General features: G+C 48.5%; 1 long non-coding RNA gene across 1 annotated transcript; it reads left to right on the top strand.

Moving 5' to 3' along the window:
- The first annotated feature begins 3825 nt into the window (after positions 1-3825).
- On the top strand, positions 3826-19086 carry LOC138267877 (uncharacterized). Its single transcript, XR_011199888.1, has 3 exons — positions 3826-3955; positions 18005-18330; positions 18942-19086. It is a non-coding gene; the product is annotated as an uncharacterized lncRNA (long non-coding RNA).
- The last annotated feature ends 377 nt before the right edge of the window (positions 19087-19463 follow it).

Here is a 19463-nt window from a genome sequence, read left to right as displayed (position 1 = left end):
GGAAAGCAGTGACACAACAGAATTGTCAGTTGTACCCTTTACAGGCCACCAGCCTCTAGGAGCAAACATTTCCACCTTTTACCATCAAAGGCGCCAAATAACATTGCACAGATAGGTGTTAGATCTGATCACATATGATTGTACTTTAGAATTAATACAGACGCCACCACACACTCCACCAAAAGGCGTGCACCCACCTCATCTCCATCTACTTTGAAAAGAAGTGTTCACAATGCTACAGAAAGGAGCAATAAAGTACCTCACTCTCAAAAGAAGGAATGAGGTTTCTACTCCCATTCTTTCTTAATAAAAAAGAAATCAGGGGAATGGTGACCCATTTTGGATCTCCGGAAGATTAACAAATATTGAAGAAACAGTCCTTTCATATGATTACCCCTCAAGACATCCTGCATCTCCTCAACCATGGAGATTACATGACAACCCTAGATATACAGGATGCTTACTTTCATATCCCCATTCATCCAAAACATCGCAAATTCCACAGATTCAGGGTAGCTGGCACACACTATCAATTCAAAGTGCACCTGTTTGGGCTCAAATTAGCCCCCACATCTTTTAGAAAATGTCTAGCTCCAGTGGCAGCCCACCTAAGACAGGAAGGTTTCCAGGTATTTCCATACCATGATGATTGGCTGATAAAAGCACCAACTGCCCATCGGGCGTTGGAGGCAACAGTGGCTTGTCTGGGATTGTTCGAAATCTTGGGTTTAACCGCCAATCATCAGAAGTCATTGCTTTATCCATCAACAAGGATAATGTTCCTGGGAACAATTTTACATAGAATCCTAGACAAAGCACTCTTATCAAACGAAAGGCAGAAAAGGCACAAAGAAAGTCTGTTTCTGTACAGCTTTTCAAAACGCTTCTAAGGAGGATGTCCTCTGTCACCTCACTAGTACCTTTTACCAGTCTGAGAATGAGGCCTCTAAAGAGAGAACTGGACATGCAATGGATTCAAATAGAAGGATCACTCGACAATCTTCTCAAGATCACTCCAAGCATGATGAAGGCTCTTCCTTGGTGTACAGAAGTTGACCGTCTATCACTGGGGCCAACATTCTTACCCCAGGTCCCCGACTACACAATTATCACAGATGCATTCTTAGAGGGTTGGGGTGCCCCACGAATTTGGGAATGGGATTTTTCTCATCATCTAACATTAGGAGCAGAACATGTTCCAGGTGCGCACAACAATTTGGTGGACACATTGAGCAGAACCAAGTACTGCGAATGGGAACAAGTACACCTTGAACAAGATCTTCCAGCAGTGGGGCACACCGACACCAGGAGGGTCATTATGACCTCGGCGGTCAGCGATAATGTGGCAGTAGTACCGCCAACAGGCTGGATGTACTTACCGTCACATTATGACATTGGTGGGTTGGCTGAAGCCAATCCACCAATGTACCACTCCGACCGCCATGGCAGTAACAGCCACCAGGCTGGAGATATCCATCTCCAGCCCGGCGGCCGCCATTGTGCCACCTGCGGGATTATGAGCCCACCTACCGCCATTGTTTTCGTGGCTTTCGTAACGCCACGAAAACCATGGCGGTACGCCCTATCAGTGACAGGGAATTAGTTCCCTGTCACTGATAGGTGCCCCCCACCCCTCCTACCTTTCCATAGACCCCCCACCCCATCCCTACCTTTCCATAGGCCCCCCATCCCACCACCTTCCAAACCCCCCACCCCTCTACATCCACACCCCCTTCAAACACACACACACAGACACACACTCATTCCCACATACATATATGCATGCATACATTCAATCATGCATTACAATTTCAAACATACACACACTCACACTTCCATACATGCACACATGCAATCAACACTCAACACACACCCGCATTAACGCACACACATACATGCACCCCCCCACACACATACACACACACACCACCCACCCTCCTCCCCTGTTAGCAGCATATGAGAATCATCACAGAGGTGGTCGAATTCCCAAGGTGAGCAGAGCTCTGTGGATCTCAGCTGCTATCCAATTCTGCCATTCCAAGGCCAGAAGACCTTTGGCAAATAAGGTCAAAGCATACTCTACTAGAGCAGTCTGAACTTCCACTGCTTCATTTACTGGGGTGTTTCTTGAAAGCATATGCTGAGCAGCGACATGGAAAAACATGTAGATATGCATACATTCACGCAACTTCATTGTCTACAATCTTCACAATGCGGTTGTGGGACAAACAGTATTACGCAATCTATTTCAATAAGGTGAGCCTTGTTTGATTATGTTTATACCCACAGTCCAATATTGTGTTGTCCATGATGATCTAAAAATACTATAACTGCTATCTATTCTGATGCAAGCATGCACATCTATGAAAGATCCAAACCTGGAGAAGAAAATGAGTTACTTGCCTGTAACTGCAACTCTTCAGTAGTGGTACCTTTCATAGATTCACATGAGACCCACCCTCATCTCCTGAGAGGCTCACCCTTTTAGAGAGGGATTAAGGGCCAGATGTAGCAAGCCGTTTGCATGTCGCAAACTGCGAAAATCGCAGTTTGCACCATGCAAACGGCCTCACGCGATGCTCATTCCCAAATTGAGAGTCGGTACCGACTCGCAATTTGGGAATGCGACTCGCAAATAGGAAGGGGTGTTCCCTTCCTATTTGCGACTCGCATCACAATTCAGAGTTGCTTTGTGACCGCGAATGCGGTCGCAAACCAACTCGCAGTTACCACCAGTGTCACACTGGTGGTAACTCATTCGCAAAAGGGAAGAGATCCCCATGGGACCCCTTCCCCTTTGTGAATGTTGACAAAAATATTTTTTCAGAGCAGGCAGTGATCCTATGGACCACTGCCTACTCTGAAAAAAACAAAAACAAATGGTTTCGGTTTACTTTTAATTTTGCAGCTCGTTTTCCTTTAAGGAAAACGGGCTGCAAAACGAAAAAAAAAATCTGTTTTATTTATAAAGCAGTCACAGACATGGAGGTCTGCGGACTACAGCAGGCCACCATCCCTGTGAGTGCAGGGACTCGCTATGGGGTCGCAAAATGCGACCCACCTCGTGAATATTGATGAGGTGGGTCTTTGACACCATTCTGCATCCGATTTTGCGACTTGCAAATTGCGAGTCGCTCAGACTCGCAATTTGCAAGTCGCAAAATCGGAGTTTGCTACATCTGGCCCTTAGTTCCCACTGGTGCTTGCAAATGAAAGGTGAGAAGCCTCTGTGGGGAGTGTTTTAGAGGGTCTGTCACCTGATTGGCTGGGGTTTGGTTCCTTATGAATGATCTGGATAAGCTAATCAAATGAGTGTCTTTTAGCCGTTATAAGCTGTGTGTACTTTCTTGTTCTGCTTCAGAAGTTACCGTGGGACTCCCACTTCGACGACGGGGAATGATTCAAGCGAATGTATGAAAGGTACCAATTCTGGAGAATGGTAGTTTCAAGCAAGTGACTCATTTTCTTCTGCATGCCGTGTGCTCATACTTCCTAAGTCTTTGTCGTTCGCAGCATGTGAGTCCCTGCTACTTAGTGCAGGGACAGAAGACACCTCCTGAAAGATGCTCACAGCTTATTTGCGGACGTGCTCCCTTCCCGACTGCATGTGCACACGGTCCCTACTACCCCTTCCTCTACTCAGAGCTGTGGACTGGGAGCTGTTTCTTGCGCGCCCTTCCATTCTGTTACACATAGTCTGGCTGGTTGTTCCTCTGGCAGCCGAGGGCCATTCTGGATTCAAGCCACGGGAAGTGTACACAGACCGTTCACATCAGCTGATGCACATCCGTCCTGCATGTCCTGTTAGTGAAGCGAGCATCCACTTCAGGTCTAACTCTGTGCGACAAGAGTCCCAGGATGGCTGAATCACCAGCTGGCGGGTGTACATAGCTATGGAGACCCCATCTCACCACAAGACATTCGTTTATCATTTTTTTAGAAGAAAAGTTTTGGGGTAAGTAGTTATCTTTCAACACCCAGCACAGTGACAAACGCCTCCCCTGTCAGTGACAGTGCCAAGCATCTCCCCCAGTATCGTCGCTGGGGAAATAATCTCTGGAAATGTGATGGCACCAGGTCAAGCAAACATTTACCCCTGGAAGAGGATGAGTAATCTTGGCTGGAGTCAGGTCCAGGAATGGAACATGTCCTACACAAGAGCAGGAACCCCTTTAGGCATGTCCCGCTCCTCACATCTCCTCCTGCCCATTGGCCAAGCCTGACTCCTTCTCAGTCCAGGAGGTAGGTGAGACTTGGAGAGATGATGTCAGCTCATTTCACTTCGCCCTTCTCTCCCCAGTCAGTGCTGTTCTGTGCACCACCTTATGTGGCACCAGGCTACCACTGTCCCTGACAGCTTTGCCATCTTACTCCCAGGCAGGGAGACCATGAACAGCGGCAGAAAGCATGGACAGCAGAAAGGATGCCCTGGTTACAAGGCAAGCGTCCTTACCAGAGCCAGCAGGGGCATTTAGAGGTGGATTAATGGCATTTTCTTCCTGGGGTCAATCTTGTGAATACGATTAAACTATTACGTAATCTATCGAAGATCAAACTGAAACTAATCAGGAGTTGTGTCCATGACTCACCTTGAATCGTTGGATCAAGAAGGGGCCCCACATTTCCCAGCTCCCTATTGTGTCTGTGTGTCAGAGATGGTTAGAGGATTAGGGAGGAGTTCCAAGACTGAACACCCTTATCAGATTCCTGCAGTGATCGCAGTGCCATGGCAGTAGCCGGGCAACTCCTTGTGCGCTCCAGTGTCATGCCCAGGGACTTGGAATGGGCATGCAGGCAGCTGGCCAGCAGGCTGTGGGGAAGGGATATAGGTGAGACTGATTGACTGATCCGGGTACTAGAAATAGACTTGGCCTTTGCTGCCACACAGGGCCGGGTGTCCCCAGGAGCGGAAGGAACCGAAGAGACAACTCTTTATGGCATTTCAGGACAGTTTCCAAGGGGGAAGGCACTATTACCCAAGGTCGATATGAAGGTCACAGACCGGTCAGACAGGGGGAGGTAAATGGAAGTATGATACTGTTAAACTTGCCATCCTTGGCGTGGTCTCCCCTAACTTTCTGCCTCTGTTTCCCAGGTTGTGGATGTGGCTGGACTCAGTTTTTGCGTTTTTTGTTACTCTGGGCACTTTGCCACTGCTATCCAATCTAAAGTGCAAGTGCTCCCATGTACAATGTATGTGTAATTGGCTTTCCATGATCGGCATATTTGATTTACAGCTAAGTCCCTGGTAAAGTGCACTAGATGTGCCCAGGGCCTGTAAATCAAATGCTACTAGTGGGCCTGCAGCACTGGTTGTGCCACCCACATTAGTAGCCCTGTAATCATGGCTCACACCTGCCACTGCAGTGTCTGTCTGTGCAGTTTTAAACTGTCAATTCGACTTGGCAAGTGTATCCACGTGCCAGGCCTAAACCTTCCCTTTTTTTACACGTAAGACACCCCTAAGGTAGGCCCTAGGTAGCCCCATGGGTAGGGTGCAGTGTATGTTTAAGGTAGGACATATACTGGTGTGTTTTATATGTCCTGACAGTGAAATATCGCCAAATTTGTCTTTCACTGTTGCAAGGCCTATCTCTCTCATAGGTTAACATGGGGGCTGCCTTTAAATATGATTAAAGCGTAGATTCACTTTGGGAGCAGGTGGACATGTGGAGTTTAGGGTCTCTGAACTCACAATTTAAAAATACATCTTTTAGTAAAGCTGGTTTTGAGATTGTGTGTTTGAAAATGCCACTTTTAGAAAGTGAGCATTTTCTTGCTTAAACCATTCTGTGACTCTGCCTTTGTGGATTGCCTGTCTGGGTCAGTTTGATAGTTGGGCTGTTTGCACCGTCCTCTAGACAGTGACACAAAGGGAGCTGGGGTGTAGCCTGCATATCCTGATGGGCCATCTGTGCTAGGAGTAAGGGGAGGAGTGGTCACTTACACCTGAAAGGGCTGTGCCTGCCCTCACACAATGCAGTCTCCAACTCAGTGGTGTTTGTCTGGGTCCTTGTAGGAAAGTGCCATCTTTCTTGGCATGCTATCGCCATTTTTACCTATATGTCTGTATGTTTTTGCCTGTCTTACTGGGATCCTGCTGGTCAGGACCCCAGTGCTCATAGTTTGTGGCCTAATGTGTGTGTATTGTGCTTGACTGTGTCACTGAGGCTCTGCTAATCAGAACCTCAGTGCTTATGCTCTCTCTTCTTTTAAATTTGTAACTATAGCTAGTGACTTAATTTACAAATTTCAATTGGCATACTGGACCCCCCTTAGAAGTCCCTAGTACATGGTATCCAGGGTATTGGGGTTCCAGGAGATCCTTATGGGCTGCAGCATATCTTTTGCCACCCATAAGGAGCTCAGACAAACCCTTCCACAGGCCTGCCATTGCAGGCTGCGTGAAATAGTGCACACTCTATTTCACAGCCATTTTCACCGCTCTTAAGTAACTTATAAGTCACCTATATGTCTAGCCTTCACTTGCTGCAGGTTAGGTGCAAAGTTACTAAGTGTGAGGGCACCCTGGCACTAGCAAAGGTGTGCCCCCACATAGTTCAGGGCCATTTCTCTGGACTTTCTGAGTGCGAGGACACCATTACACGTGTGCACTACATATAGGTCAATAACTATATGTAGCTTCACAATGGTAACTCCGAATATGGCCATGTAACATGCCTAGGATCATGGAATTGTCCCCACATGCCAAATCTGGTATTAGGGAGCCAATTCCATGCATCCTGGGGGCTCCACTATGGCCCCCCAGTACTGCCAAACCAGCTCTCTGAGGCTTGCACTGCAGCTACCGCTGCTGCCAACCCTCAGACAGGTTTCTGCCCTCCTGGGGTATGAGCAACTCTGTCCCAGGAAGGCAGAACAAAGCATTTCCTCCTAGATCAGGGTGTTACACCCTCTCCCTTTGGAATTAGGTGTTACAGGCTGGGGAGGGGTAGCCTCCCCCAGCCTCTGGAAATGCTTTGAAGGGCACAGATGGTGCCCTCCTTGCATAGGCCAGTCTACACCGGTTCAGGGACCCCTTGTCCCCTGCTCTGGCACGGAACTGGACAAAGGAAAGGGGGGTGACCACTCCCCTGTACATCACCACCCTACGGGTGGTGCCCAGAGCTCCTCCAGTGTGTCCCAGACTTCAGCCATCTTGCTTCGCTAGGTGTGGGGGCACTCTGGACAGCTCTGAGTGGCCAGTGCTAGCAGGTGACGTCAGAGACCCCTCCTGATAGATGCATACCTTTTAAGGTCGTCAATCCCCCTCTCAGGGCTATTTAGGGTCCCTCCTGTGGGTTCTCTACCGATTCTACTTGCAAGTTTCCAGCTTGAATCCTCTGCAACTACTACTCCATTCTCTGACCTCGGATCAACCGCAGCCTGCTCCAGGAACCGCTGTAACAGCAACAAAGTATCCACACAGGATACTTTTCTTCTGCAACTTCAGCTCCAGCCAGCAACAGTTTCTATGGTGTGCACGCTCTGAGGACTCCCTGTCCTCATCCTGCACCAGAAGGACCAAACAAATCTCCTGTGGAATGACGGAGTCACTCCCCTGCTCACGCAGGCACCTTCCAAGACGACGACTGGTACTCCTGGACTCCTCACAGCAACGAGCTTGCTCCTAGAAACACAGAGGGTGTACCCCGTCGACACAGACTGTCCTGAGGTGCTGCTGATGCAATTTGGAAGAGGTAAGACCTTGCCTTCCCTGAGAGCGACAGTACCCCTGTGCACCGCATCTTCTTCACCTCCTGAGGCCTCTGTGCACTATTTGCAAAATTCCTTTGTGCACAGCCTGGCCCAGGTCCCAGCACTCTATCCTGCGATGCTCAACTCGCTGAGTTGACCTCCGTGGCGTGGGACTCTTCTTTGTTGTGCTGCACCAACCGCGTTTTGCACCTCCTTTGTCCCCGTGTCCTGGGACTTCCGTGGATGCTAACTGGTGCTCTGAGGGCTCTCTGAAGTGCTGAGAGCCCCCTCTTCCTCCTTACACAGAGTTGAGGCCCCCAGGTCCCTCCTGGGTCCAGCCAGCGCCATTTTGACGTAACATGCAACTTTTTCGTAACCAAGCCTTGTTGGCAACTTCCAACACGAAATCATGTCTGCACCCATCTTCATGTCGTACGACATTGTTTGCATCATGCAGGAACCCGCTGGCATCTTCCTAGGGTGCATTTCTGCAATCTTCGTCCAACTGGGGACTCTTCTTTTGCACCCTCTTCTGGGTTGGCAGGAGCTCCTGTCCTTCCTGGAACTTCTTTCGACTTCTGGACTTGGTACCCTTCTTTTGCAGGTCTTCAGGTCGAGGAATCCAGCAGTTGTTGTTTGCAGACTTGGTTGGTTACTGCAATAATCCATATCACGAGGTGTAGTGTATCCTAAGGAAACTTACAGTACTTTACTCCTGCTTTTCTGGGCTCTGGGGTGGGGTAATTTACTTACTTGTACTGTATTCTTACCCTCCCAGTGATTCTGCACACACTACACTTGTCTAGGGGGGAATTCATGATTCGCATTTCACTTTCTTAGTATATGGTTTGTGTTGCCCCTAGACCTATTTTCTCCCATTGCATTCTGTAGTATTTCCTATTGTTTGCACTATCCTATGTCTAATTACTTACCTTATTTTGGTGTCTAGTGTATATATTGTGTATAATACTTACCTCCAGAAGGAGTATTGTCTTTACTTGTGTATAAGCACTGTGTAACTATAAATGGTATTGCATGAGCGTTGCATGTCTCCTAGTTCAGCCTAAGCTGCTCTGCTATAGCTACCTCTATCAGCCTAAGCTGCTAGACCACTACTAATTCACTAATAAGGGATAACTGGACCTGGTATAAGGTGTAAGTACCCAGGGTACCCACTACAAACCAGGCCAGCCTCCTACAGGTCTGGCCTGGGCAAGGCAGGATCTCACAAACAAGAGAGACTTTTCTTTGAAGTAGGCCTAGTTTAAAGGCCAAAATGGGTATAAGAAGAGCACCCAAACCCCTGAAAAATGAGATCACCTCTGGACATCAAGCGGAACCTCTGTCTGGAGAAGAGATGAGGAGAAGTGCTGCCCTGCTTGTGACTGTGCCTTGTGGAGCTATCCTGCAGTTGCTGCTTCTGTCTGTGCAAGGGGACAAAGACTGGACTTTGTTGTGCAGTCCTGCTTGTGTTGAAATCTCCTAGGGCTTGCCCTGAGCCTCCTGTTGTTGAAATCTCAGGGCCATCAAAGACTTCCCCTGCCAGCACCTGGACTCTCTACTGAGACTCCTGCCCTGCCAAGTGGTGCCCTATCCAGTTCCTGGGCCCTTGAAAGGTAAAGCTGGCAGACCAAGACTGAAAATCCACGCACAATTTCCAAAATGTTGACGCACCTTCCAAGACGTGTAAGGAAATGGTTCCCAGTTGCAATTAACCCCCACTTTTTGCCTGATACTGATGCTGGCTTGACTGAGAAGTGTGCTGGGACCCTGCTAACCAGGCCCCAGCACCAGTGTTCTTTCACCTAAAATGTACCATTGTCTCCACAATTGGCACAACCCTGGCACCCAGGTAAGTCCCTTGTAACTGGTACCCCTGGTACCAAGGGCCCTGATGCCAGGGAAGGTCTCTAAGGGCTGCAGCTTGTCTTATGCCACCCTAGGGACCCCTCACTCAGCACAGACACACTGCTTGCCAGCTTGTGTGTGCTGGTGTGGAGAAAATGACTAAGTCGACATGGCACTCCCCTCGGGGTGCCATGCCAACCTCACACTGCCTGTGGCATAGGTAAGTCACCCCTCTAGCAGGCCTTACAGCCCTAAGGCAGGGTGCACTATACCACAGGTGAGGGCATAGGTGCATGAGCACTATGCCCCTACAGTGTCTAAGCAAAACCATGGACACTGTAAGTGAAGGGTAGCCATAAGAGTATATGGTCTGGGAGTCTGTCAAAAACGAACTCCACAGCACCATAATGGCTACACTGAAAACTGGGAAGTTTGGTATCAAACTTCTCAGCACGGGAAACATCCTGAACAACTAGGTCTAAACCACTACTTGCCTGAACCACTACTGCTAAACAACTAAAAAGTCTCTACAACTAAGTACTGAACAACTACTGTCTAAACAACAATTGTGCCTGAATAACAATTGCCTGAACAACTAATTTTAAGGTAAGGTTTTCCTTTAGGTTTTTATGGTTTATTAGTTGTTTAGAATATATATATATATTAGTTGTTCAGGCAATTGTGATTCAGACACAGTAGTTGTTCAGACAGTAGTTGTTCAGTACTTAGTTGTAGAGACTTTTTAGTTGTTTAGCAGTAGTGGTTTAGGCTATAGTTGTTCTGTCACATATTCCTCAGCACAATAAATGCACACTTATGCCAGTGTACAATGTATTGTAAAATACACCCAGAGGGCGTCTTAGAGATGCCCCCTGAAAACATACCCGACTTCCAGTGTGGGCTGACTAGTTTTGCCAGCCTGCCACACACCAGACATGTTGCTGGCCACATGGGGAGAGTGCCTTTGTCACTCTGTGGCCAGGAACAAAGCCTCTACTGGGTGGAGGTGCTTCTCACCTTCCCCTGCAGGAACTGTAACACCTGGCGGTGAGCCTCTAAGGCTCACCCCCTTTGTTACAGTGCCACAGGGCATCCCAGCTAGTGGAGATGCCCGCCCCTCCGGCAACTGCCCCCACTTTTGGCGGCAAGGCTGGAGGAGATAATTAGACAAACAAGGAGGAGTCACCCACCAGTCAGGACAGCCCCTAAGGTGTCCTGAGCTGAGCTGACCCCTGCCTTTAGAAATCCTCCATCTTAGTTTTGGAGGATTCCCCCAATAGGATAAGGGATGTGCCCCCCTCCCAACAGGGAGGAGGCACAAAGAGGGTGTAGCCACCCTCCAGGACAGTAGCCATTGGCTACTGCCCTCCCAGACCTAAACACCCCCCTAAATTCAGTATTTAGGGCCCCCCAGAACCAAGGAAGACAGATTCCTGCAATCTAAAGAAGAAGAAGGACTGCTGACCTGAAGCCCTGCAGTGAAGACGGAGACGACAACTGATTTGGCCCCAGCCCCACCGGCCTGTCTCCCTACTTCGACGAAAACTGCAACAGCGACGCATCCAACAGGGACTCAGAATAATAAACCCACACTGATGCCAGTGTTGGATTTATTTACAAAATGCACACAGAGGGAATCTTAGAGATGCCCCCTGTATTTTACCCAATTGTTCAGTGCAGGACTGACTGGTCTGTGCCAGCCTGCTGCTGAGAGACGAGTTTCTGACCCCATGTGGCGAGGGACTTTGTGCTCTCTGAGGACAGAAATGAAAGCCTGCTCTGGGTGGAGGTGCTTCACACCTCCCCCCTGCAGGAACTGTAACACCTATCAGTGAGCCTCAAAGTCCAGGAGAGATAATGAGAAAAACAAGGAGGAGTCACCCACCAGTCAGGACAGCCCGTAAGGTGTCCTGAGCTGAGGTGACCCCTGCCTTTAGAAATCCTCCATCCTGATTTTGGAGGATTCCTCCAATAGGATTAGGGATGTGCCCCCCTCCCCTCAGGGAGGAGGCACAAAGAGGGTGTAGCCACCCTCAAGGACAGTAGCCATTGGCTACTGCCCTCCCAGACCTAAACACACCCCTACATTCAGTATTTAGGGGCTCCCCAGAACCTAGGAAACTAGATTCCTGCAACCTAAGACAAAGAAGGACTGCTGAGCTGAAAAACCTGCAGAGAAGACGGAGACACCAACTGCTTTGGCCCCAGCTCTACTGGCCTGTCTCCCCACTTCAAAAGAACTGCTCCAGCGACGCGTTCCACAGGGTCCAACGACCTCTGAAGCCTCAGAGGACTACCCTGCATCTAAAAGGACCAAGAACTCCGAGGACAGCGGCTCTGCTCCAAGGAAGAAGCATCTTTGCAACAAAGAAGCAACTTTGAAAGAACACACGTTTCCCGCCGGAAGCGTGAGACTTTGCACTTTGCACCCGACGCCCCCGACGCCCCCGGCTCGACTTGTGGAGAAACAACACCCCAGGGAGGACTCCCCGGCGACTGCGAGCCCGTGAGTAGCCAGAGTTGACCCCCCTGAGCCCCCACAGCGACGCCTGCAGAGGGAATCCAGAGGCTCCCCCTGACCGCGACTGCCTGCTTCTAAGAACCCGACTCCTGGTAAGGACACTGCACCCGCAGCCCCCAGGACCTGAAGGATCCGACCTCCAGAACAGGAGCGACCCCCAGGTGGCCCTCTCCATTGCCCAGGTGGTGGCTACCCCGAGGAGCCCCCCCCTTGCCTGCCTGCATCGCTGAAGAGACCCCTGGGTCTCCCATTGAACTACATTGCAAACCCGACGCCTGTTTGCACACTGCACCCGGCCGCCCCGTGCCGCTGAGGGTGTACTTTTTGTGCTGACTTGTGTCCCCCCCGGTGCCCTACAAAACCCCCCTGGTCTGCCCTCCAAGGACGCGGGTACTTACCTGCTGGCAGACTGGAACCAGGGCACCTCTGGTTCCATTGAAGCCTATGTGTTTTGGGCACGACTTTGACCTCTGCACCTGACCGGCCCTGAGCTGCTGGTGTGGTAACTTTGGGGTTGCCTTGAACCCCCAACGGTGGGCTACCTTGGACCCAACTTTGAACCCTGTAAGCGTTCTACTTACCTGTGAATTTAACATTTACTTACCTCCCCCAGGAACTGTTGATTTTTGCAGTGTCCACTTTTTGAAATAGCTTATTGCCATTTTTGTCAAAACTGTACGTGCTATTGTGAGTGTACAACAAATGCTTAACACTACCCTCTGATAAGCCTACTGCTCGACCACACTACCACAAAATAGAGCATTAGAATTATCTCTTTTTGCCACTATCTTACCTCTAAGGAGAACCCTTGGACTCTGTGCACACTATTTGTTACTTTGAAATAGTGCATACAGAGCCAACTTCCTACAGTGACAGAGTTGAGCCCTCTGTAATCCACACAAAACCTCATCTCTCTCTTGCCCTCTTTTGTGTGAGGTTTGGGGACTAAGACCACTGGGCTAGCCCAGGGACTGTCAAGAGTGCTCAATCACTTCCACCCGCAGCATCTTATGGACATCCACTTTGATGCTTTCCTTGACTTGGTCAGACTGTCTGAATATTTTATTCTTGACAGGCATGCTGTCTCCTGTGTCCACATCATGGGTACACAGGTGTGTCTGGCCAGGGGTCAAAGAAAACTGCTGGAGGACTTGCCTGCAGTCAGATTGCTGTTGGCCAGAGAGTGTGTCTGAACAGATCACTCCATCTACTGAGACATCTTAAGGGTCAGTGGAGACCTGGGGTGCTGTAACAAAAGGCCAGCCGCCAGGTGTTACAGTTCCTGCAGGGGGAGGTGAGAAGCACCTCCACCCAGTACAGGCTTTGTTACTAGCCACAGAGTGAGAAAGGCACTCTCCCCATGTGGCCAGAAGCTTGTCTGGTTGTGGCAGGCTGTCAGAAACTGGTCATCTTAGCACTAGGAGTCGGACTGGTATTCAGGGGGCATCTCTAAGATGCCCCCTGGGTATATTTTTACAATAAAGTGCACACTGGCATCAGTGTGGATTTATTGTGCTAAGAAGTTTGATACCAAACTTCCCAGATTTCAGTGTAGCCATTATGGAACTGTGGAGTTCGTGTTTGACAAACTCCCAGACCATATACTCTTTATGGCTACCCTGTACTTACAATGTCTAAGGTTTGGCTTAGACACTGTATGGGCATAGTGCTCATGCAACTATGCCCTCACCTGTGGTATAGTGCACCCTGCCTTAGGGCTGTAAGGCCTGCTAGAGGGGTGACTTACCTATGCCACAGGCAGTAGGTTGAGGGCCTGGGTCTCTGAGGGGAGTGCCATGTTGACTTAGTCATTTCCTCCCCACCAGCACACACAAGCTGTGAGGCAGCGTGCATGTGCTGAGGGAGGGGTACCCAGGGTGGCATGATACATGCTGCAGCCCTTCGAGTCCTTCCCTGGCCGCAGGGCCCTTGATACCAGGGGTGCCAGTTGCAAGGGACTTATCTGTGTGCCAGGGCTGCTCACCACACCACCCCAGGTTGGACCCAGCCATTTACAAATCAGTCTTGATCCTGTTCCTCATGGCAACAGTCCAACCCGAACTGCCAAGCCAGGTCCTCCCTGGACTGGTAGCAAGCATCCTAGGACCTGTTTCAGGGTATCACCCTTCATCAGCTAGGCTAGCTTGAATCCAGTGGCGCAGGGAGCATGGGACCCACATCTGGGCATATCCTTCCCACTTGGGGCGACAAATGCAAAACTAACAGATGATGGACGGAATGCAGAGCAAATCAAACATTCACCCCCATTCACAAAGATCTGGGTTTAATCCATCATTTTTTTGCTCATGGCTGAGTCTAAACTGGAATGGCATTGCATGGCAAGCAAAAAAACTGATGAATTAAACCCAGATCTGTGACTGGGGGTGAATGTTTGATTTGTTCTGCATTCCGTCCATCATCTGTTGTTTTTGCATTTGTCGCCCCAAGTGGGAAGGGTATGCCCAGATGTGGGTCCCGTGCTTGCTATGCCACCAGATTCAAGATAGCCTGGCTGGTGAAGGGTGATTCCCTGAAACCGGTCCCAGGATGCTTGTTTCTGGTCCAGGGAAGACCTGGCCTGGCAGTTCAGGCTGGACTGTGCCCATGGGGAACGTGGTCAAGACTGAAGGGCATGGCAAGCAACAAAACTGATGGACTAAACCCAGATCTGTGACTGGGGGTGAATGTTTGATTTGTTTTGCATTCCGTCCATCATCTGTTGTTTTTGCATTTGTCACCCCAGGTGGGAAGGGTATGCCCAGACGTGGGACCTATGCTTGCTATCCCACCAGATTCAACCTAGCCTGGCTGATGAAGGGTGATACCCCGAAACCGGTCCCAGGATGCTCGTTTCTCGTCCAGGGAAGACCTGGCCTAGCAGTTTGGGCTGGACTGTTCCTATGGAGAACAGGGTCAAGACTGATTTGCATATGGCTGAGTCTAAACTGGAAGGGCATGGCAAGCAAAAAAACTGATGGATTAAACCCAGATCTGTGACTGGGGGTGAATGTTTGATTTGCTCTGCATTCTGTCCATCATCTGTTGTTTTTGCATTTGTCGCCCGAAGTGGGAAGGGTATGCCCAGACGTGGGTCCCCTGCTTGCTATGCCACCAGATTCAAGCTAGCCTGGCTGATGAAGGGTGATACCCTGAAACCGGTCCCAGGATGCTTGTTTCTGGTCCAGGGAAGGCCTGGCAGTTCGGGCTGGACTGTTCCCATAGGGGACAGGGTCAAGACTGATTTGCATATGGCTCAGTCTAAACTGGAATGGCATGGCAAGCAAAAAAAACTGATGGATCAAACCCAGATCTGTGACTAAGGGTTAATGTTAGATATGTTCTGCATTCCGTCTATCACCTGTTGTTTTTGCACTTTTAGAAAGTAGGTATTTTCTTGCTTAAACCATTATGTGAGTCTGTCTGTTTATGGATTCCCTGTCTGGGTCAGTTTGACAGTTGGGCTGTTTGAACCTCTCCTCTAGACAGTGACACAAATGGAGCTGGGGTGTAGCCTGCATATCCTGATGGGCCATCCATGCTGGAGGGGAGGGGAGGAGTGGTCACTTACACCTGAAAGGGCTGTGCCTGCCCTCACCTGAAACAGTCTCCAGCCCCCTGATGTGTGTCTGGGGCCTGGCCTGGACAAGGCAGGATCTCACAAACAAGAGAGACTTTCCCTTGAAGTAAGCCTACTTCAAAGGCCAAAATGGGTATAAGAAGAGCACCCAAACCCCTGAAAAATGAGATCACCTCTGGACATCAAGAGGAACCTCTGTCTGGAGAAGAGCTGAGGGGAGGTGCTGCCCTGCTTGTGACTGTGCCTTGTGGAGCTATCCTGCAGTTGCTGCTTCTGCCTGTGCAAGGGGACAAAGACTGGACTTTGTTGTGCAGTCCTGCTTGAGAAGACTCTCAAAGGGCTTGAAGTGAGCTTGCCTCCTGTTGTTGAAGTCTCAGGGCCATCAAAGACTTCCCCTGCCAGCACCTGGACTCTCTGCTGAGACTCCTGCCCTGCCAAGTGGTGCCCTGTCCAGTTCCTGGGCCCTTGAAAGGTAAAGCTGGCAAACCAAGATCCCCCAGGGATTAAGCATCTCACCTATGCTTTTCAACATCTACATCATGCCATTACCAGAATTGATCAGTGATTTTCAACTCACATGCTACAACTTTGCAGATGACACACAATTTTACTTAAATTGGAATGCCCCAAAGCCATGGAAAACTCACAAATATTCAGTTGCCTCAGGGCCGTTGATCAGTGGATGACTTGGAGCCATCTCAAACTAAATGCTTCCAAAATGGAAATACTCACATGTGGTGACTGGAAAAATTATGACCCACTGTGCCCCTGGCCTGATGATCTCGGACCACCTCCTCAACTATCCAAGGAAGTTGAAAACCTTGGAATTACCATAGACTCCAAGTTAACTATGAATGCCCAAGTGGACAAATTAGCACAAACAAGCTTCATCACCTTGAAGACTTTACGATGCATCTTCCCCCACCTCGGATTTCCACACCCACACAAGGTGCAAGCTACTATCTCTCTTGTACTATCCCAACTGGATTATGCCAATGGCCTCTACCATGGATTATCTCTATCTATTATGAAAAAACTACAAAGTATTCCGATCTCAGCTGCCAGGCTACTATTACATGTAAAGCCACAAGCCCACATCTCCCCTGCCTTGAGAGCACTACACTGGTTACCCGTTGCCAGAAGATCCACCTTCAAGCTGGTTTGTATCACCCACAAAGCTATACATGGAACAGGACCGCTTTTCATTAGAAACAAAATAACCAAATACATTCAACAAAGAAAGCTCCACTCAAGATTGGCACCCCGCCTTAGGACACCACCATACAAGAAAAAGACAATAGGTGGTACACCCTTCTCCGTTCAAGCAGCCAAACTATGGAATTCATTCCCCCAAATGTAGGATTCACAGATAACAATCTTGCCTTTAGAAGACTACTCAGGAGTTGGCTCTTTCCTTCATAGCCACCATATTGAAACAGCAATGGACTGCATATGCCTGTGTTGATAAATATTTTTAATCTGATTATGTGTATATTCTAGATATGCATAGTTCTTTAAGAAATATATATAGTTTCTATTTCATAATAATACATTATACACATAGGGGGTCATTCTGACCCTGGCGGTCATGGACTGGCGGTGCTTCTGGGGCCATTCTGACCGCGGTGGTACAGCCGGTACCGCCGGTTTCCCGCGGCCCCAGGGAATCCTCCACGGCGGCGCTGCAAGCAGCGCCGCCATGGGGATTCCGACCCCCTTTCCGCCATCCTGTTTCTGGCGGTTTTCAGGGCCCCATTAAGATTTTCAGTGTCTGCTTGGCAGACACTGAAAATCGCGACGGGTGCAACTGCACCCGTCGCACACCAGCAACTCCGCCGGCTCCATTCGGAGCCGGCTTCCTCGTTGCTGGGGCTTTCCCGCTGGGCGGGCGGGCGGCCTTTTGGCGGTCACCCGCCAGCCCAGCGGGAAAGTCAGAATGACCGCCGCGGTCTTTTGACCGCGGTACGGTCTTCTGGCGGTTCCCGCCAGGCGGGCGGCTTCCGCCGCCCGCGGGGGTCAGAATGACCCCCATACTCTTTAATCCGGTTTAACAAATGTATATTTACTCACGGTTTTATAAATATGTATATATTATTCTATGCTTAACATGTTCATAGGTCATTGCATAGCTACTAGATAAGTTGTTGCATTAGATACGTATGAATGCCTGCTTTCGTTTTTATATCACAATGATCAAATGTTTTATTATCATAAGCATTTCGTTATTCAAAAATTGAGGAAAGATAAATGAATGTTAGAAAAGTACATTTATTAATTCACTTCAAATATTAAAATCTTGAAAGTAAGTCTGTTCTTATACAATACTACGTTTCTTCTCATATTATTATACCCATTTGTAGCCGTCCGTCCTCCATAGATGCAACCTGCAGGTACCCCGGGGCACGTCCACGTATTTTGACGGCCCCGGGAATACTTCCGGGACAGGATTGGTTGACCCGGAAGAAACCTCAGGGGGACGACGAAAAGAGGATATGCCACATACGGAAGGGCTCTTTAAAAGCCCGGGAGATCACGGTGAGGGGGCCGCCACAGCTGACGCCGTCACCAATAGAGCCGAAGACGAAGGATGAGCCGACCGCGACAACGAAGATTCCTCACGAGCGAGGCACAGCAGCAGCAAAACGCTGAAGCCAGCCACGGTCTAGGAGAGCGTGGCCTAAACCAGGTACGGGAAGGGGGGCAGGCGTAAAAAGGAACGTTAGTTTTCTCGCGCTTTAGTTTTTTTTTCCTTTCATTATTTTACCACTCCAACCGGCCACAGAGAATAGAGACCGGAACAGGATCTGAATTGGTTTTGTTTATTTGTTTTTGGTTTGTTTAACCAGACGGTTGTGTTTAGTTGGATTGAGATTTAGTATATATTCATAGAGCAGCCCACAACAGAATGCCAGGAATTAATAAAAAAATCTACAGAAACAGTGGGTTACTATCTTTATTAATTCAGAGACACAAATCAGTTTTGTGAGAATTGGAGACGGTTAAAGAAGACAAACAATAACAAGCAGAACAGGAAAAGATAGTAAAGACAGGACAACAAAAGCGAGACAGAAAGATAAGCGGAGAAGAAGAGAAAGCGAAGAAACACAACAGGAAGTTAAGAAAAGCATAGAAATAGAAAGGGAGCAGAGAGGAAAACAAAGAAAGACCAGCACCAGAAAGGAAAAGGTAGAGAGAAAAATAAAGAAATGAAAAGGAAAGAGAGGGAACATTTAACAAAAAGAGAACATACTTACCAACCCCTGTGTTCTCCCTTTTCCTTTCCATGCTCCTCCTGAGTTGGCCCTGGACAAGAGAAGAACAACAAGATGAGAAACCTTGAAGATTAAAAGAGAAGGCAAAGAGCCAAGACACACCAAGAATAAAACTATTATGAAACTGTAAAGCTCTACTTTACTTTAATAAATCAATATAACAAAGACAAGCATGGTCCTCGATTTCTGACCCTCTCCTACTCCATTATTATATTCCTTGAACATATATTCCCTGACTATGTATTTCCATATCTATTTATTTATTACTATACTCCTACTGTACTAGAGAAAAATAAAATAAAACTGTATAAAATAAAATCTATAAATAAAATTCACATTATAAATTATTAATTAAAACAATAATAATCATAAATTAATAAATAGAATAAAAATAAAAATAAAAAGATATATATAAATAATATAATAAATACAACTAATATAAATGTACTCTCTTGTAAGCTTTACTCTGTCTCCCCATCACCCTATGTCTCTATCAATATATCCTCCATCCCCACTCTGCTCATCCCAAACCCATTCTACTACTTTC

The sequence above is a fragment of the Pleurodeles waltl genome, chromosome 12 (genome assembly GCF_031143425.1).
Source record: "Pleurodeles waltl isolate 20211129_DDA chromosome 12, aPleWal1.hap1.20221129, whole genome shotgun sequence".
NCBI lineage: Eukaryota > Metazoa > Chordata > Amphibia > Caudata > Salamandridae > Pleurodeles > Pleurodeles waltl.
The sequence above is the reverse complement of the archived record's forward strand: the minus strand, read 5'-3'. Positions and strand labels throughout refer to the sequence as shown.